The 22,024-nt window shown below is 40.4% G+C and overlaps 1 long non-coding RNA gene across 1 annotated transcript in view; it reads right to left on the reverse strand.

Annotated features, from left to right (window-relative positions):
* Positions 1 to 13,628: 13,628 nt before the first annotated feature.
* LOC130705779 (uncharacterized) overlaps positions 13,629 to 22,024 on the reverse strand; it is a 28,865-nt gene continuing 20,469 nt past the window's right edge. Inside the window, exon 4 of the long non-coding RNA XR_009006174.1 lies at positions 13,629 to 13,906. This is a non-coding gene — a long non-coding RNA (uncharacterized LOC130705779). The remainder of the gene's footprint in view (positions 13,907 to 22,024) is intronic.

Raw genomic sequence — 22,024 nt, forward strand, 5'->3', positions numbered from 1 at the left:
AATTCTCAGCACTTTTTTTTTTAAGACATTTTTTTTTTTTAATTTATTTTTGGCTGCCTTGGGTCTTCGTTGCTGCGTGCGGGCTTTCTCCAGTTCAGGCAAGTGGGGGCTACTCTTCATTGCAGTGTGCGGTCTTCTTACTGCAGTGGCTTCTCTTGTTGCGGAGCATGGGCTCTAGGCACGTGGGCTTCAGTATTTGTGGCACGTGGGCTTGAGTTGTGGCTCATGCACTCTAAGCCCGTGTGCCACAACTACTGAGCCTGAGCTCTAGAGCCCGCAAGCCACAACTGCTGAGCCCATGTGCCACAACTACTGAAGCCTGCATGCCTAGAGCCCGTGCTCCACAAGAGAAGCCAGGACAATGAGAAATCCATGCACTGCAATGAAGAGTATACCCCGCTCACTCCAACTAGAGAAAGCCCGTGCACAACAATGAAGACCCAATGCAGCCATCCATAAATAAATAGATAAACAGATAAATAAATAAACCATGCCCTTTGATTTAAAAAATAAATAAAAAATTTAAAAACCAAAGTAGGCAAAAGGAAAGAAAGAATAAAGAGCAGAAATTAATAAAATAGGTAATAGAAAATAGAGAAAAATCAGCGAACTCCAAAACTGTCCTTTGGATCAACAGAATTGATAGATCTCTAGGTAGATTGATCAGAAAAAAAGAAAAAAAATTACCAATATGAAGAATGAAAGATGGGATAGCACTAAAGACATTAAAAGGATTATATGTGATATTTTATTTATTTTGTTGAACCGGGTCTTAGTTGTGGCAGGCAGGCTCCTTAGTTGCAGCATGCAGACTCTTAGTTGTGGCATACATGTGGGATCTAGTTCCCTGACCAGGGATCAAACCCAGGCCCCCTACACTGGGGGCATGGAGTCTTAACCACTGTGCCACCAGGGAAGTCCCTATATGTGATATTTAAAACACTTTCCAACAACTCTACAAAAACCAGAAATTGACAAAAAATTTCTTGAAATACTCCAACTACTCAGGTTCACTGAAGAAGAAATGAGTAATCTGAAGTGCCCTCTATTATAGACATTGAATTGGTAGTTTAAAATTTTCTGGGCCTTCCCTGGTGGTGCAGTGGTTAAGAATCCGCCTGCCAATGCAGGGGACACGGGTTTGAGCCCTGGTCCGGGAAGATCCCACATGCCGCGGAGCAACTAAGCCCGTGTGCCACAGCTACTGAGCCTGTGCTCTAGAGCCCGTGAGCCACAACTACTGAGCCCACGAGCTGCAACTACTGAAGCCCACGCGCCTAGAGCCTGTGCTCCGCAACAAGAGAAGCCACTGCAATGAGAAGCCTGCACACGGCAACAAAGAGTAGCCCCCACTTGCCGCAACTAGAGAAAGCCTGCGCGCAGCAACAAAGACCCAACGCAGCCAAAAATCAATCAATCAATCAAAAAAAAAAGTTAAAAAAAATTTTTTTCCTACTATGATTTCATGCCAAGATGACTAGTGACTTCTTCTAGACATTTAAGGAAGAAATAATTCCAATTCCACTCAAATTATTATTTTTGTAAGATGGGAGTCTTCTCAGCTAGTTTTACGAGATTAGCTTTAACTTGATACCAAAATCAGGCAGTACTGTTAATAGCAAACTGCCAACCAACACCCACATGTACATAGATGCAAAACATCCTTAACAAAATTTTAGGAAATTCAAAACCCTGTCATAATTTGGGATAGAGATGATCATCTTTCAGGTGATTAAAGGTGCAATATACTGTGAAAACATGGTAATACAATATCTGCATGTACCAAAACAGCTTCACATGGGAAAAGCACAAGGGATAGAACTTCCTGGAGAAAATGACCAATCTGGATCTGACCCTGTGGTTGATCAGATCTCGTTGATTTGAACCACTGATGCTCTGTTTTTTTCTTTTACAAACTGCATTGTAAATACTGTCTTTTCTATAAACAATAGTCTGCCTACTCCTTGGCCAAATATGCTCTTTGCTTCTTTCATGTCTCTTACTTTTGTGTGACAGTTTTTCAAGAGACTTTTCTGTACTTCCTGTTTTCCTATCCTGAACTCTTATTTCATTTCTGTGGGATCTCACCCTGTCTTATGACTGATATACCATCTAACAGTTCTCAAATGGATGTATTCAGCCAAGTTACTTCTCCCAAATTTCAGACTTGTACCTAATTCCTACTGGGCATTATCCTTAGATGTCTGGCAGGTACCTGAGACTGAATAGGTTCATAACCAAGCTCCTTCTTTTATTTTTCCAAATCTTGACTTTATTATTATTTTTTTAAATTTATTTATTTATGGGTGTGTTGGGTCTTCGTTTCTGTGCGAGGGCTTTCTCTAGTTGTGGCAAGTGGGGGCCACTCTTCATCGCGGTGCGCAGGCCTCTCACCATCGTGGCCTCTCTTGTTGTGGAGCACAGGCTCCAGACGCGCAGGCCCAGCAACTGTGGCCCACGGGCCTAGTTGCTCCGCGGCATGTGGGATCTTCCCAGACCAGGGCTCGAACCCGTGTCCCCCGCATTGGCAGGCAGACTCTCAACCACTGCGCCACCAGGGAAGCCTTTGACTTTATTTTTTTAATATAGAAAATACATTTTTGGAAGCCAACCCTAATTTTCCCCCTAACATAATTCTTTACCTGTTAAACAAAATAAAGTACTGGGACTTCCCTGGTGGTTCAGTGGTTAATACTTGGCCTTCCAATGCATGGGGTGCAGGTTCAATCTCTGGTTGGGGAGTTAAGATCCCACATGCCTCGGGGCCAAAAAACCAAAACATAAAACAGAAGCATATTGTAACAAATTCAATAAAGACTTAAAAATAAAGTACTAATTCTGTATACATCACATGTACCATACAAAAATGTAACCAAAGTTTCTATTTCCCTAAAAACCTACTCCAGGGGCTTTGCTGGCAGTCCAGTGGTTAAGACTCTGCAATTCCACTGCCAAGGGCAGTGGTTTAATCCCTGGTCAGGGAACTATGATCCTGCAAGTCACGTGGTGTGGGCAAAAATAATAATAATAAAAAATTTAAAAAATAATAAAAACCTACTCCAACTTCAACCTCCCCTATTTCTTTCAAGAGCACCTCATATTCCAGTTGCCCAGGCAAAAATTCTCAGACTCATCCTCGAAGCCTCTGTTTCTCTCCTCACGTCTATCACATAGGAGTCCCGTTGCCTTCACCTTCCAAAGTTACCAGGGTTTGACTACTTTTCATCACCCACCCTGCTCCCTCCGAGTCAGAACCACCATCATCTCACACTCAGAATCTTCTACATGGTTTCTGTGCTTCCACCTAGCCCCTTCCACAGCATTTTAAAAAATTTATTAATTTATTATTTTATTTTTGGCTGTGTTGGGTCTTCGTTGTTGCACGAGGGCTTTCTCTAGTTGCGTGGAGCGGGGGCTACTCTTCGTTGTGGTGCACGGGCTTCTCATTGCGGTGGTTTCTCTTGTTGCGGAGCATGGGCTCTAGGCACATAGGCTTCAGTAGTTGTGGCACGTGGGCTCAGGAGTTGTGGCTCATGGGCTCTAGAGCACAGGCTCAGTAGTTGTGGCGCATGGAATTAGCTGCTCCATGGCATGTGGGATCTTCCCGGACCATGGATCGAACCCTTGTCCCCTGCATTGGCAGGCGGATTCTTGACCACTGCGCTACCAGGGAAGTTCCCTGCACCCTGATTTTTATTGCAATTCAAGTACATTTTGATGATAACTCCATAGCAGTGTGTAGATAATTTCCAGATTCATTTGTTACAGCTGCAAAGTTTTACAGTTTGTGTATATGGCAGAGTATGTTTACTGGTACCCTACTTTTACATTGTTTTCAGAACTGTGCTTTTACATAAAGTACTTCAATTAAAAAAAAAAAACCCCTTTGCTTTCATAAAGACATTCTCAGGTTTTTTTGTTTTAAATTTTATTTATTTATTGGCTGCACCAGGTCTTCGTTGCTGTGCACGGGCTTTCTCTCTAGTTGCGGTGAGCAGGGGCTACTCTTCGTTGTGGTGCGTGGGCTTCTCACTGTGATGGCTTCTCTTGTTGTGGAGTACAGGCTCTAAGTGCGCGGGCTTCAGTAGTTGTGGCTCACAGGCTCTAGAGCGCAGGCTTAGTAGTTGTGGTGCACGGGCTTAGTTGCTCCACGGCATGCGGGATCTTCCCGGACCGGGGATCGAACCCGTGTCCCCTGCATTGGCAAGCGGATTCTTAACCACTGTGTCACCAGGGAAGCCCTCAGTTTGTTTTTAATGTCAGGTTAAGCATTGAACACTTCTGGGAATAAGATTTAATATAGTCTTTCTTTTCTTTTTCAGATTCTTCTGACTACAATTAAACATTATCCCTCAGGTACTGATGTGATGGTTTCTACTAACCTAGACTGGGTGATTATCTTCCTCACTCAGATGAAAGTTGGGATCCTGGGAAACGCCTCACTTCTTTGTTTTTATACTTTCACTTTGATCACTGGACGAAGTCTCAGACGCACAGACCAAATCCTCAACCAACTTGTCCTAGCCAACTGCTTAGTTCTTTTCTCCAAAGGGATCCCTCAGGAAATGGCAGCGTTTGGACTGAAATATTTTCTGGTCGTTGCTGGATATAAACTTGTCTTCTATTTTCATAGAGTAGGCAGAGGGGTTTCCCTCAGCACTACCTGCCTCCTTGGTGGCTTCTTGAGGGGAGGGGGAAGCTGGGGCGAAGTGAGAGTAGCATCGACGTATATACACTACCAAATGTAAAACAGATAGCTAGTGGGAAGCAGCAGCATAGCACAGGGAGATCAGCTCAGTGCTTTGCGATGACCGAGAGGGGTGGGATAGGGAGGATGGGAGGGAGGTTCAAGAGGGAGGGGATATGGGGGTATATGTATGCATATGGCTGATTCACTTTGTTGTACAACAGAAACTAACACAGTATTGTGAAGCAATTATACTCCAATAAAGATATATTAAAAAAAAAACAAAAACAACTTTGTCCCAGTAGCTCTAAGTGGATGGAGCTCAAAATTAGAATCCCAAAGTACAATGGCTTCTGCTGTTCCTCTTGCTGGATCCTGAATCTCCTAGTAAATATGCATGTTGCTATAAAGGTGCATGGCCCAAGCAACACCAAAAATATAAGTTTGGAAAAATATATGAATACTGTTCTGGGCCCACTCCAGACAAACTTACAAGCTTACTGCTGGCAAGCATAATATTTTTCATTGACTGTATTTTTGTGTCTCATAGTCTGGGCTAGTGGCTCCATGGTCCTTGTCCTGCACAGACACAAGCAGTGAGTCCAACACATTCACAGCAACAGCCTCTCCCCGAGAGGCAAATGTCTCTCCCTGAGACCTTCCCATGAGGCCAGAGCCACACGCACCATCCTGATCTTGGTGAGCTCCTTTGTTTTACTTTATTCTCTTTCCTCCATTTTGACTTTCTGTGTAGTCCTAAGTGTGAATCCAGCCCTATGGCTGGTGAACACATCTGCGTTCGTGGCTTTTATGTTTCCCGACTCTCAGCCCCTTCGTTCTCGTCACCCATGACACGCGTGTCTCTAAGTTACGCTTTGCAGCTTTGCAAAGATTGCTTTTTTCTTCATGGGGTGTAATAAATCTGTCCTCTACAGGGCACTAAATTACCCATTTCCTTCTTTATTCACATGCAAATTTCTACCAAGTGCCAGTTCTCTGAGGTAGCACCGCGCAGCTTGTGGGATCTTAGTTCCCCAACCAGGGGTCAAACCCATGCCCCCGGGAGTGGAAGCACAGTCCTAACCACTGGACCGGCAGGGAAGTCCCATCTCCGAGGCAGTTTTGATTAAGGTAATGTATTAAAAAGTGTATTAAAAAAAACAACAAAAAACCCAGAAACTGCCCTGTTAGATTTAGCCAAATTGGGACCTATATGTAAATAGTTATACAAAGACCGTGAACCTAGTTTTACCACGTCCTTCAGGAATGGCTGAGGACATTTAGAAATAGTATAAGACTTCCCTGGTGGCACAGTGGATAAGAATCTGCCTGCCAATGCAGGGGACACAGGTTTGAGCCCTGTTCTGGGAAGATCCCACGTGCCGCGGAGCAACTAAGTCTGTGCGCCACAACTACTGAGACTGCGCTCTAGAGCCTGTGAGCCACAACTACTGAAGCCCATGTGCCTAGAGCCCATACTCCGCAACAAAAGAAGCCACTGTAATGAGAAGTCCGCGTACCGCAACAAAAAATAGCCCCCCAACGCCACCGCCGCAACTAGAGAAAGCCTGCATGCAGCAACGAAGACCCAACACAGCCTAAATAAATAAATAAACAAATAAATAAAAACAGAAATAGTATCCCTGATCGGGGAACTAACATACCACATGCCCACACAGTGCGGGCCTCCCCTGCCAAAAAAAAAAGAAAAAAAGAATTTCAATTTAAGATTTTATTTTATGTAAGATACTCAGGGATTTTATGGCACTAATTTTTTTTTTTTTTGGTTTTTCTATATTACCACTGGAATTATATTTCATTTCTTTTTTTTTTTTTTTTAAGTTTCTTTACTCAGTTTTATTCTCCTGTGAATGTATAGGGGAGTCTTCCAAAGACTTCATGGGATATTCACAATTAACTGTGTGAGGCTGGAATTCCTCTATGTATTTCAAACAAAACATCCTATTGTATCAGATTGAATGCAGAGGCAATATAGTTCATTTCTTGAGAATGTATATACACACACATGTGTATACAATTGTGCACCAAATTTTTCCACTATAAAGCTTGCTCACACTATTTTGGGTTTACCTTTCCCATTTTTTTAATAGAAATTCATATATTCCCTAATATTCTTTTTTTTTTAAATGGAAGTATTGTTGATTTACAGTGTTGTGTTAGTTTCAGGTGTGCAGCAAAGTGATTCAGTTACACATACATATTAATATGTATCTATTTTTTTTGATTCCTTTTTCTTATAGGTTATTACAAAATATTGAGTATAGTTTCCTGTGCTATACAGTAGGTCCTGGTTGTTTATCCCTAATATTCTTTTTGCCTGTGAATACACAGTAGACAAAGAAGAATCCTTAATTCTCCCATTACTTCAATTCTCACAGGACTTAGGTTTGGGAAAGGGGTGAGTACTTTTCATGTCAAACCAATCCAAATGCTTTCCAGTTAGTAAACCAAGGTTGCCAGCTGACATTTGCAGACTGCAAACATTGAGTCACTTTCTATTCCAATTCATAACTATAAAATGAAAATTGTGGTCTAGGGCTTGATCCCGCTCTGATTAATCTCAGTTTACATGGGAACATGACGCGCCCCTAGAGGAAACAATTCCTACCCTACCTTGATGGGATCCCCTCCCAGGCGGAACCACCTCAAAGTAACAGTAAATACTGACTTTGCTCAGACCCCTTCTTACTCAGTCCTTGCTACTCCTTGCTTCTATTTATCCTTTCCTTGTTCATTTTACATTTTCCAGCAGCAACAAGATCTGCTCAAAAGAGATCTAAAAAAACTCTCAGATGGGGACTTCCCCAGTGGTCTGTGGGTTAGATTCCTGGTCAGGGAGCTAGGATCCCACATGCCTTGGGGCCAAAAAACCAAAACAGAAGCAATATTGTAACAAATTCAGTAAAGACTTTAAAAATGGTCCACATCAAAAAAAAAAAAAAAAAAAAAAAAAAGGGACTTCCCTGGTGGCACAGTGGGTACGATTCCGCACTCCCAATACAGGGGGCCCAGTTTCAATCCCTGGTCAGGGAACTAGATCCCCCATGCACACCACAACTATGAGTGTGCATGCCACAACTAAGGAGCCCACCTGCCACAATGAAGATATGGTGCAACCAAATAAATAAATAAATATTTAAAAAAAAAACAACAAACCTCTCAGATGTAGTTCCTGTCAATTTGGAAAATCACACAAAACTTACCTGGTATTTGGAGATTAGTGGGGTGCCCTATAGTTTGCTCTTTTTCATCCTGTTAGATTCCAAGACACAGTACCAGGTTTTCAGGGTGTAATCAAAGCTCTTCCTCATGGTATAGGGGTCACAACTCTCAGAATCACTTTTTTGAGAATCCTCAGTAAGGTAAGGCACTGCAGGAGACGCTGCTGTTACACATGCTGCGATGACCCTGTATAGACTGTGAAGCAAAACGGAAATTTGATTAAGCCTGACAAATAATATTTAAAACTAATGAACTTAAATTTACGTTTAGTTACGTATGGAATGGACAACAGTAAAATGCATGAACTCTTTCTCCCCTGCATTAAAGAAAGATTCAGATTTGCACAACTGTCCATAATATACAACATGCTTTTCACTGGGCACAAAGGGAGACCAACAAACTTGATTCTTCATCAAGTTGCTTCAGCCAGACCTTTAGTTATTTTCTCAAAAAGGATCCCTCACACAATGGCAGCTTTTGGATTGAAATACTTCCTGTAAAGGCTTCTATTTTCTCAGAGTGGCGGGAGGGGATGTCCCTCGGCCCTATCTGCCTCTTACGTGGCTTCCAGAGACACAAGAGAGGCCCCAATCCTCTATTTCTTAGGACATCATTTAATGGTTTTTCCTGATAGCGTTCCCTGTAGTGTATAATTCTCCGACATATAGTCGAAAATTTCCTGTATTATATACCTTTCTATAAATGCAATCATATCTTATGGAATCTGTTTGGTCTAACTTCTTTCACACAATAAATCTCTGTAAGACTCATCCACGTCACTGCATGTTCTCTGTCTTACTCATTTTCACTGCTGTTAAGAATTCTATTGTCATAAATTATCTAGCTATTCTCCCGCTGCTGAGCCTTTGGGTTGCTTCCAGTTTGGGACAGGTACAACAATGATACTATACACGTTTTTGTCTACGTATTATAATGCATATAAGCAAATATTTTTCTAGGCTAGAAGTTCTCAAAACTTTTGGTCTCAGAACACTTTTTACACCCTTAAATGTAATTGAGAAATTCAAAGAGCTTTTGTTCATATGAGTTATGTCCATTGAGGGTTTTTCCATTTAAAGATAAATCCCTCTGTAATCCATATGCGATCCATCTGCAACTGATTTTTTTCCCCTATTTTATTGTGAAGGTTTCAAATAAACAGCAAAATAGTATAAACTTCATAAGGGACAGCTGTAAACTTAGCACCAGGATATGATCCTCTATCCACCCATAAATCCATCTTATTTTTTTATACATTCAAAGTAAATTACACACATCTGTACACTTCCCCTAAATAATTCAGCATGCTAATCACGGAGTTCAATATTTGTTTACAGTTTATTTATTTATTTATTTTGGCTTTGCTGTGCGGCTTGCAGGATCTTAGTTCCCCGACCAGGGATCGAACCCAGGCCCCCAGTAGCGGAAGCCCAGAGTCTTAACCACTGGACCGCCAGGGAATTCCTAACAGTCCATCCTTTTGATATAAAATATAGATACAGTGAAATGCTCTAATTGTAAATGGATATTTACCGAGTTATATAGAACATTACCATCACCCAGGGAGTCCTCTCATGCTCCTTCCCAGTCAGCCCTCACCCCCAGTCCTAAAGAAAACAACGGTTTGAATTTATTTTTCCATCAAAGATTAGGTTACTTATTACAGAACTCTATATAAATGGAATTATTTGTTATGTACTCTTGTTGGTAAGGCTCCTTTCTCTCAGCACAGTTTTGAAATCCATCAATATCAATGTAGATCATGGGTCCATCTCTGTCTCTCTCTTTTTTTTTAAACATTTTATTTAGTTATTTGACCGCGCCATGCCACTTGCGGGATCTTAGTTCCCCAACCAGGGACTGAAACTGGACCCTCGGCAGGGAAAGTGTGGAGTCCTAACAATTGGACTGCCAGGGAACTCCTGGGTTCATCTCTTTTCACTGCCAAGTAACAATATGTTATTTGGATACATCACATTTGCTTCTCCATCATCCTGTATGTGTATGTGTGTATATCCACATATATGTACATATACACACGCACATATATATGATTTTTATTTTTAAATTTTAAAATAATTGTAGGTTCATATGAAATTGCAAAAACAAAGAAACAAACAATGTACAGGGATGTCCCATGTACCTTTGTGCAGTTTTCTGCAATGGCAACAGTTTGTAAAAATGTACTAAAATATCAAGGATGTTGCAACCATCCACAGGGTTTTTTCAGATTACACCAGTTTTATATGTATTTGTGTATATGTGTATGTGTACGTGTGTATACTTCTATGCAATACCACCAAATTCAAGATGCAGAACTTTCCTGTCACCACAAGTTTCCTTTGTGCTACCATTATAGCCTCACCTTACCTATTCCCCCCGCCGCCGCCCCTACATTCCCAGTCCCAAGCCACCACTAATCTGTTTTCCACCTCTATAATTTGGTTGTGTTACACATGTTATACAAATGGAATTTTATAGTTTGTGACCTTTTAAGCTTGGGTTTTAAATTCAGTGTAATGGACTTATGACCCTTGCCAAGTCATTGCATGTATCAACAGTCATCCCATGTTACTGCTGTGTAGTATTCCATGCTATGGCTATATCATTATTCATTTAACTATTCTCTTGTTGAAGGATAACTGAGTTATTTCCAGTTTGGGACTATCACAAATAAAGCTGCCATTTGTACAGTGTGCAGATTTTGTGTTATTATGTTTTCACTTCTCTGGGACAAATACTCAGGAATGCAATTGCTGTGTCATAGGGGCAGTGCATTTTTAGTATTGTAAAAAACTTCCAAACTCTTTCCACAGTGGCTGCATCATTTTATATTCTCACCAGAAAGGTATAAACCTTTCACTTTCTCATGTTCACTAGCATTAGGCGTCATCACTATTTTTTCTCATTTTAGCCATTCTGATATATGTATCTGATCCTGGTTTTAATTTGCATTCCCTAATGCCTAGTAATATTGAATATCATTTTATGTGCTTATTTGCCATCTGTTTCTCTTCTTCAGGTTCTGTCTTTTGTTTATTTTCCTGTTGGACAGCTGTTAAATTTTAAGAGCTCTTTATATATTCTAAGAACAAGGCTCTTGTTGAGTATTTTGTTTGCAAATATTTTCTCCTACTCTGTAGCTTGCCTTTTCACCCTCTTCACAGTTCTTCAGTAGAGAAAAAGTTTTTAAATTTGAAGAAGTTTAACTTTTTTTCCCATAGATTGTACTTCAGCTGCCATGTCTAAGATCTCTTTGCTTAGCTGTAGGTGAGAAAGATTTTTTTATTTAAATTTTTAAATTATTATTATTATTATTATTATTTAGAAATTTAAATGTTTTCTTTTAAATTTATTTAAATTGTTTTACAATTTAGATTCAAACCTGTGATTTATTTTGAGTTAATTTTTGTATATTGTTTGAGGCTTAGGTTGAGGTGGGTTGTTTTTTTTTTCCCTATGAACGTCCAATTGCTCCAGCTACATTTGAATTGTTGTGTAGGATGTCATTCCTCCATTTAATTGATTATGCAACTGTTAAAAATCAGTTGGGGGCCTCCCTGGTGGTGCAGTGGTTGAGAATCCGCCTGCCAAAGCAGGGGACACAGGTTCGAGCCCTGGTCCGGGAAGATCCCACATGCCATGGAGCAACTAAGCCCATGCGCCACAACTACTGAGCCTGCGCTCTACAGCCTGTGAGCCACAACTACTGAGCCCATGTGCCACAACTACTGAAGCCCACATGCCTAGAGCCCGTGCTCTGCAACAAGAGAAGCCACCACAATGAGAAGCCCACACACCACAACGAAGAGGAGCCCCTGCTCAACACAATTAGAGAAAGCCCACATGCAGCAATGAAGACTCAATGCAGCCAAAAATAAAATTAATTAATTAATTTTAAAAAATCAGTTGGAATCCATAGGAAAAATTAACTGGAATCCCTATGAAATTCATCTAAATTGATTTTTTTACATAAAGGTTGCTGTTTGAATAAATGACGCACCATTCACATACTATCTTTCTCTACAGGCATAATTTGAATGAAGGTCCTCCTTACCATGCCCATGCATGATGTTACCTTCAGGTTATATTCTTTTTTTTTCTTTTTTTCTTTTTTGGCCATGCAGCATGCAGGATCTTAGTTCCCTGACCAGAGATTAAACCTGTGACCCCTGCAGTGGAGGCACAGAGTCACTGGACCGCTGGAGAAATCCCCAGGATATATTCTTAAGTGAAAAAAGGGAGGTGAGTTATGTCCACAAAAATTCAATTAACTATCAAGTTAAGAAGAAAAAAAAGGGAATTTTATTCAAGCCAAACTGAAGATTATAAGCTGGGAAGCAGATTCTCAGAAAGCTCTGAGAACTGTTCTGCCTGTTAGAAGTTGAAGGCACAGTCATATACATTTTTGAGAGAAAGGATTGTACATCAAAATGGCATATTTATATTTTACATAAAGTCCACCAAGGATACAAAGTCCAGGTAAGCACATACAAAGCAAACAGCAAGTCACCATGACCCCCTGCAGAGCTGGGAATGAACACCATTTTAAGAAGTTACACTGCTAAGTGCAGAAGAAAGGAAAAAATTGATCTTTACGATTGAGCAGTCACTTCCACCTTGAGGAGCTCTGGTTAATGTGTAATGCAGATGCACACTGCACATTAGGGAGGGAGGGAGGAGGCTCAAAAAAACACAAAGAGAATTTTATGTGTAATTTTTCTTGTCCAATCTTAAAGTATAAATTTTACTTCTGGGACTTCCCTGGTGGCGCAGTGGTAAAGAATCTGCCTGCCAATGCAGGGGACACGGGTTCAAGCCCTGGTCCAGGAAGATCCCACATGCCGCAGGGCAACTAAGCCCGTGTGCCACAGCTACTGAGCCTGTGCTCTAGAGCCCTAGAACCACAACTACTGAGCCCGTGTGCCACAACTACTGAAGCCTGTGTGCCTAGAGCCCGTGCTCTGCAACAAGAGAAGCCACTGCAGTGAGAAGCCCGCACACTGCAACAAAGAGCAGCCCCTGCTCACCGCAACTAGAGAAAGCCCGCATGCAGCAACGAAGACCCAATGCAGCCAAAAATAAATAAATAAAATAAATAAATTTATTAAAAAAAAATTTTACTCCTCAGGTAGAGAGTGTATAGTATTCTACAATTATTCTTATGATTGTGAAGGAATAAGAATATAAATAAATGTAAATAAACACACATGTACATATATACAACTGCATTTTTAGGTACTTACATATTTTAATATTTTAAAATATTTAAGAATTAACTAGAATCTTAAAAGAGTGATGGGGCAGAGACAAAACAGTATGGAGGAACAGTAATAGAATCTAGACATATGCAAATTTACCTGAGTTATAGTTTTGAATTTTGGACAAAAATACATATTTTATATATAATTATCAAAAAATATATCAAAATGAAATTAGAACAATCAAATTCAATGACAAAATTATGACAAAACATATAAAACTGACCATGTAATAAATCTGTAGTTATCCATACAAAATTGTAATATTTCAAGTATATTTTAAAAAAATAAATTTTGATTGTATATTTCTACTGAAATATATGCATTGAAAATACCTATAAAGATCTTAACATTTTATGTGTAATTTTATTTTATTTTTTTTAATTTTTATTTATTTATTTATTTATTTATTTATTTATTTATTTATTTTTGGCTGTGCTGGGTCTTCGGTTCGTGCGAGGGCTTTCTCTAGTTGCGGCAAGTGGGGGCCACTCTTCATCGCGGTGCGGGGACCGCTCTTCATCGCGGTGCGCGGGCCTTTCACTATCGCGGCCCCTCCCGTTGCGGGGCACAGGCTTCAGACGCGCAGGCTCAGCAGCTGTGGCTCACGGGCCCAGCTGCTCCGTGGCATGTGGGATCTTCCCAGACCAGGGCTCGAACCCGTGTCTCCTGCATTAGCAGGCAGATTCTCAACCACTGCGCCACCAGGGAAGCCCTGTAATTTTATTTTTCATAAAATATTGATATTAATATTTTGGTATTAATAAGTAAGTACAGTACACAGTGGAAACTGGGGCATTGATCAAAAGGGAAAAAAAGAAATTGAAAAGAATTTAAGTAAACACTGTATAACTTTAAATTTGTTTGGAAGAATAAATATTAACTTGATCTGTATTTGATTTAAGCCATGTATATTTATTTTACCTCTTTCCATTAAACACATCTACATATGATGGTCCTCTCTGGAGTAATTACCATCCCAATTACTCAGGTTGTGTTATTCAAATGCAATTTCTCACTAAAAGAATATAGTGTCTTTTTAAAAGTTGCCAATTCCAGATCTCAAGCAGGAAATGTTCAAGATAGAACATCTATTCAAACCAGGACACAAGGAAACTATCAGAGGACTGGGGTCACTTGAGGATGAGGATGCCACAAGATTCAACTTGAATAGAATCCCATTCCCCAATAAGCATCAAAGAAAAGCACCTGAACAAGATTTAAACACAGCAAATATTTTAATATCCACATTCTCCTAATTGATAGAAAGCTACATTGTTTAAGGAATTGACTATTCTGGAATATGAAAAATAAAAGGAAAATAGGAATCATTTCTCCTGCTTTTCCAGTACAGACTACTTCAGGGTAACCAAATAGAGAATGAGGAAAAGGTCTTCTTTACAGAATTCTAAGTGAAAATTCACAACTAGAAATAGGATATCAACATTTTGCTTCCTCTAATATAATAATAGACCTACAGAATGATCATCAGTAACAACTGAAACCAGCAGACAACAAGCTGGTGGGAAACTGGTATTGGGGAAGCACATGGACTGATCAATCGTCACATCACAGAAAGAGCTATGTACAACATGTCATAATGGCACCCAGTTGTAGGCAATGAGAAAGACACTGCACCACCTCTGAAGTATCATTGACAAAAAGCTGAATCTGATTTATATTATCCTCTAGAGCTAATTCTGCATTTATTGGTAATTTGAGAGAATGCGTTAGGCAACATCAAAAGGCAGTAGTTAATGGAATTCCCTCGTGGTCAAATGGTTAAGACTTAGGCTTTCACTGCCATGGACCTGGGTTGATCCCTGATTGGGAAATTAAGATCCCACAAACTGGGCTGTGTGCCCCCCTCCCCCCCCAAAAAAGTTGCAATTGGGTAGTATACTGGTGGAAATGATCCTAAACAAATGACCCATTTTCTTCTTCTTCAAAGAAAAAAAAAAAAAAAAAAGGTAAGAAAGAGAGACAGAAATTAAAAGAGGCCTAAAAGACAAAACAGGTAAATGCAATGTAGCTAACAATGCTGAGATCCTGATTCAAATGATCTAAACCTTTAAAAAATTTTTCTTTTGATAAAATTGAGGAAGTGTGAACCCTGACTGTGCAATTTGAAATTGCAGTCTGAAATGCAAGAAACTGAAATCTCCTATTCCTGAGGGCTCTATACTTGTCAGCCCTGCAGAGGAAAGAGCAGGGAGTGACCAAGGTGAGATCCCTGTCTTCAAAAGTTCACATCCAGTAAGTAATGTGAGACATTCCTCTGCTCTGTCCACTCAGAGGTGATCATAGTTAATTTCATTTCAAACACAGAACAACACTACCGCGTGAAGAAATTTAAATACAAGTGAATAGTGTAACTGGCACTCTCCTTGCCCCATCAGACACAACTAACCCCTGTTAAAATGTTCATGTTTACATCCTGTCTTTCGCATAATGTGCTTTACTATGGCAAATCAGCAAATTGTAGGAGCACCTCCATAAAAAGTTTTATGTATGTTCAGCAGCAGCTCTCAAATCTTCATATTGTCTCTGTCTTCCCACTGAGAATTCCAAGGAGGCAAGTCTAAGCCTTAAGGCTCATTTCATTTCCGTATATAATGTAATCTTACAAGGGAAGATGGGAATGTAGTTAATATGGGCAGACATAGGCCCACAAAACAGGGGCAAATACATTCAAGCGGAAAACTTGTAGTTTCCAGGCAACCGCACATCTGGGTTCCGGTATCCGCAGGCCCCACCCAACTCCATCTTTTTTTAAAATATTTGTTTAGTTTTATTTTTGGCTGCATTGGGTCTTCATTGCTGCCTGCGGGCTTTCTCTAGTTGCGGCGAGTGGAGGCTACTCTTCATTGCGGTGCACGGGCTTCTCATTCTGGTGGCTTCTCTTGTTCCTGAGCATGGGCTCTAGGCACATGGGCTTTCGTAGTTGCAGCATGTGGGCTCAGTAGTTGTGGCTGGTGGGCTCTAGAGTGCAGGCTCAGTAGCTGTGGAGCACAGGCTTAGTTGCTCCGTGGCATGTGGGATCTTCTCGGACCAGGGCTCGAACCTGTGTTCCCTGCATTAGCAGGTGGATTCTTAACCACTGAACCACCAGGGAAGTCCCCCACCTTCTCATTTTAAATGGGCATTAATATGTGTTTATGGATTCAAAGCCTAGTAATTAGAATCCCATGTTGGAAACAAACATACAACTAAAAGAGGATGTTTAAATAAATAATGCACCATTCACACAACAGAATATCAACATTTGTAAAACTGAACGAAGAACCTCTCTAGACATGTGTATGAAGTTATCTCTGGAAGAGAAGAGGAGATGGGGAAGAGAATGCATAGTATGCTACAATTTTCTTAGGGTTCTGAATGAATATGAATACACACATGTATATGTATTAAATTGCTTTAAAAATCCATATTAGAATGAACCCCAAACCCATATAAGATGAATGACATAGAGATGCATAAACAATACAAGTTCGGAGGTTCAGAAATGAAAACTAGATGTATATGGGTTGATCATGTGTTATAGTTTTTACTTTTAATAAGAACTAAAAGTTCACTTCACTTAAAATGTAATTTAAAAAGTCCTAAAATTCAAAGGCAAATTTATGATAAAACATATAAGGCTCATTATGTAATAGGTATGTGGCCTATCCACAGAACATAGTAAGACTTTAAGTAACTTAGAAAAGATGTTTGGGGGGGACTTCCCTGGTGGTGCAGTGGTTAAGAATCCTCCTGCCAATGCAGGGGACACGGGTTTGAGCCCTGGTCCGGGAAGATTCCACATGCCACAGAGCAACTAAGCCCGTGCACCACAACTACTGAGCCTGCGCTCTAGAGCCCGTGAGCCACAACTACTAAGTCCGTGTGCTACAACTACTGAAGCCCGGGTGCCTAGAGCCTGTGCTCTGCAACAAGAGAAGCCCTTGCTCAAAGTAATTAGAGAAAGCCCATGTGCAACAATGAAGACCCAACGCAGCCATACATACATACATACATACATAAATTAAAATAAAATAAAATAAAAAATAATATGTATATACCAAGCTAAAGCAGGCCCTGCTGCATGAGGCACTCAAAGAGGAAGTAGCAACATACCCTACACCACAGACGGTAACTTGCCAAAACCTCCAGTAATGACTCTACCTCTTGTTCAGTGGGGACCAGAGGATGAACATTAGTGCTCTCAAAATAAGGAAGACAATGGTCTTCCTTTACCAATGGAGCAAGCACAGGGTGTAAGGAATTCATACAATGCAGTCTATCCCCACTATTCACTCACTCCGATTTCCACGTGGGGAATAGACCACAGTGTCGAATAAGCAGAGTGCATGTAATTCTCCTACTGGTACCACATGCTCTGGATAAATATTTCCCTAACGTTCATATTTTTACTGACTTCTAGTCAGTGGATAGTGAACTAACTATTTGGTTGAGACTTTGGCAAAATTAGGGCAGGAAAATACAAGGCGAAATGGGGTGGGAGAAATTACCACAGTGGCTCCCCCTCTGCCAATCCTGGTGCAACACATGTCAGCTCACACCGAACAAGGCATGCAGGAGGCACAATACAAGGCCAAAGCTGGCAAACTAAATAAACCACCAAAGCAGGTAAGCCTCTTGGTAGAGGGGAGCCACAGAACTTTAGTACAAACCACCATGTTTCTTCTATCTATGAGCACATGCGAGATCAGAGCAATGGGGCGTTATGGGGATTATGGAAATAGACTGTTAATACAGGAATTGATCCACAGAGCATGATTTACATAAAGCCATTAGAGACGGTGTAACATCCCAGGAAACTAGACACTAGGCCTACTATATGGGAGGATAAATTCAGAGTGGACAGGACACCAAATGCCACAAAAAGACTTCATGGGTACTCTTCCTACAGCACAAGGAGCCATTAAACATGCCTTAACAATTGGAGATTCCTATTCTGGTCTCCTCCTGGCCTACCCATGCAAGGTACTAATCTCTGATAATATTACTGAGGAGATAACAAAACAGCTTTTATACCCTTTGAGAACTTCCATGAGTTATACAGTTAGATATAGGCTCCCACGTCACCACAAGGCAAACACAACACTGGCCATTAAAAAAACATTGCTGAAAGCTTTTCCTCTAAGAGCAGGAACAAGACAAGAATGCCTACTCTCACAACTTTTATTCAACATAGTACTGAGAGTCCCAGCCAGTGCAGGTAGGCAAGACAAAGAAATAAAGGTATCAAAATGGTAAAGGAAGAAGTAAAACTGTCACTATTTGCAGACGACATATTATATACATAGAAAACCCTAAAGACTAAACACCAAAAAGCCTATTGGAACTAATAAACACGTTTAGTAAAGTTGCAGTATACAAAATCAATATGCAAAAAACAGTTGCATTTCTATACACTATCAGAAAGAGAAAATTTAATCTAACAATCCTATTTACAATTGCATAAAAAAGAATAAAATATATAAAGAACTCATATAACTCAACTATTTAAAAAAAGTCAAACAATCCAATTAAAAAATGGACAGAGGATCTGAATAGACATTTTTACAAAGAAGACATAAAAATAGTCAAGAGGAACATGAAAAGATACTCAACACCACTGATCATAAGGAAAATACAAATCAAAGCCACAATGATTTATCACCTCACACCTCTTAGAATGCCCATTATCAATAAAACAAATAAGCGTTGGTGAGAGTGTGGAGAAAGGGAACACTTGTGCACTGTTGGTGGGAATGTAAATTGGAAAACAGTATGGAGTTCCGCCAAAAAATTAATAGAATTACCATATGATCTAGCAATTCCATTTCTGGGTATTTATTTGGAAAAAAAAATGAAAAAAGATATATGCACCTCCATGTTCAGTGCAGCATTACTTACGGTAGCCAAGACATGGAAAAAGTCTAAGTGTCCACTGGTGGATGAATGGATAAAGAAAATGTGATACAGGGGACTTACTTGGTGGTCCAGTGGTTAAGACTCCACGCTTCCAACGCAGGGATGCAGGTTTAATCCCTGGTCAGGGAAGTAAGATCCCACATACCGTGGGGCAACTAAGCCCATGCACGGCAAAGCCCGAGCACTCTAGAGCCCCTGCACCACAACTAGAGAGAAGCCGGTGGGCCACAAAGAAGATCCCGCGTGCCGCAACTAAGACCCAATGCAGCCAAATAAACAAATAATAAATGTTTTTTTTTAATGTGATACATACACAAACACAGACACGTACACAACAGAATATTATTCAGCCATCAAAAAAGAAGGAAATCTTGCCATTTTGGGCAACACAAATGGACCTTGAGAGTATTATGATAAGTGAAATAAGTCAGATAGAGAAAGAAAAACATCATATAATCTCACTTATATGCAGAATCTAAAGAAATAAAAACATCAAAAATAAGAACCAAACTCATAGATACAGAGAATAGATCAGTGGTTGCCACTGGCAGGAGGTGGAGGGTGGGTAAAATGGATCAAAAGGTACAAGTTTCCACTTATAAATAAGTCATGGGTATATAACGTACAGCATGGTTACTGTAGTTAATAATACTGTATTGAGGGCTTCCCTGGTGGTGCAGTGGTTGAGAATCTGCCTGCCAATGCAGGGGACACGGGTTCGAGCCCTGGTCTGGGAAGATCCCACATGACGCGGAGCAACTGGGCCCGTGAGCCACAACTACTGAGCCTGCGCGTCTGGAGCCTGTGCTCCGCAACAAGAGAGGCCGCGACAGTGAGAGGCCCGTGCACTGTGATGAAGAGTGGCCCCTGCTCGCCGCAACTAGAGAAAGCCCTCGCACAGAAACGAAGACCCAACACAGCCAAAAATAAATAAATAAATTTATTTTTAAAAAAACAAAACAAAACAAAACAAAAACTTTATTAAAAAAATACTGTATTGAATATTTGAAAGTTTCTAAGAGAATTTTGAAAAGTTATCACAGAAAAAGAATTTTCTAACTATGTATGGTGACAGATGTTAACTAGACTTTGTGTGGTGATCATTTTGAAATAAACATATACAAATATCAAATCATTATGTTACACCTGAAACTAATACACTTCTATATGTCTATTACACCTCAATTAAAAAAATACTCCTGTGTTCTTCAGTTACCCTATCATTGTACAGCAGCTGCTATCACAGAATGATATAATGGGCATTTAAAACAGGGCTGCTGAGAGAACTTGGAAGACGATCCCCCAGTTGGTCAAGAATACTGTCCATAATTGTCACTACATTAAATCCAGACACCAATCACATAATTATACTATATTTAAATGCATGGGAAATGAGGAGACCACCAATTGAGCCATGGGGACCTTTGCTGATGCACACATCCACGCCATAAAATGCAGTTTCCAGTTTTCCCAGACATGAGAGCCCTGATATTGCTACCCCCAGCAAGGGAACATCCACCTCGTACTTTCACGTTTCCCTCATAGAGAATCCAGAGCCCAGTCGCTTCTCCCTGGATCCCAGTGAGGACCTTAAGTGCACCACTAGCTCTGGGACCATCCTCAGCCTGTGTTCACTTATCATCCAGTGCAAGCCAAAAAACCCCCACCACTACTCTCTGAAGAGGCAACCTAATCTGCCAACCATGTACTTTGCTCCACTAAAGGCATTGTGGAACAACCTGGATCTGATTTCAACATGAAGAAGTGGAACTAATCACCCCCAGAACAAGTGACACCATTTGGGTGATACCCAAGGGACAAACAAATGCCCTACTATTGGCCTCTGGATGACCCCCTACTTTAATCCTTACTCTGTTGCTATACCCCTTCCTTATCCGAGAAATTCCAACCCTGTGTGGACTACACATCCACTGGTGGACTAACCGATCCATGGTAAGCTACACTCTCTTCATACACACCACAGGGAACCACACAATCGTCAGATTAGGATCAATGGGAACCATGTTGTTAGCTATTTGGCTTGATCACTCCCACCAACCACAATGATAGATATCAACACTGAGGCCAGTACACTTCCTATCTCTATTGCCACTAATAACTCCTCTTCTACCAAAGTCAGCCTCCATGATACTGCCTATATGCCACACATGTCTCCATACTACCATGGGTGAAATCTTGTTTCAAATGAGATTAAACACAATATTACCAACCAATTCCATCAAACAAGTAAAGATTCAGTACCTATGGAATCTCATTTAAAGATGCCCATACAGGGACTTCCCTGGCAGTCTGGTGGTTGGGACTCCACGCTTTCACTGCCATGGCCTGGGTTTGATCCCTGGTCAGGGAACTAGTATCCTCAAGCTGCATAGTGCAACCAAAAAAAAAAAAAAAAAAAAAAGGTCCATACAGCAGCGTGAATGGACCTAGAGATTATCATATATATTTTTTTAATGTGGACCATTTTTAAAGTCTTTATTAGCTTTCTTACAATATTCCTTCTGTTTTATGTTTTGGTTTTTTGGCCGTGAGGCATGTGGGATCTTAGGTCCCCAACCAGGGATCAAACCCGCACCCCCTGCATTGGAAGGTGCAGTCTTAACCACCAGAAAAACAATGATCATACCATATCACTTATATGTGGAATCTAAAAAAAAAAAAAAAAAAAGATACAAATGAACTTATTTATAAAACAGAAACAGACTCACAGACATAGAAAACAAACCTATGGTTACCAAAGGGGACAGTGGGGGTGGGGGGAGAGGGATAAATTAGGAGTTTGGGATTAACATATTCACACCACTACATATAAAACAGATAAACAAGAACTTACTGTACAGTACAGGAACTATATTCAATACCTTGTAAAAGCCTATAATGTAAAAGAATCTGA

The sequence above is a fragment of the Balaenoptera acutorostrata genome, chromosome 19 (assembly GCF_949987535.1).
Source record: "Balaenoptera acutorostrata chromosome 19, mBalAcu1.1, whole genome shotgun sequence".
Classification (NCBI taxonomy): Eukaryota; Metazoa; Chordata; class Mammalia; order Artiodactyla; family Balaenopteridae; genus Balaenoptera; species Balaenoptera acutorostrata.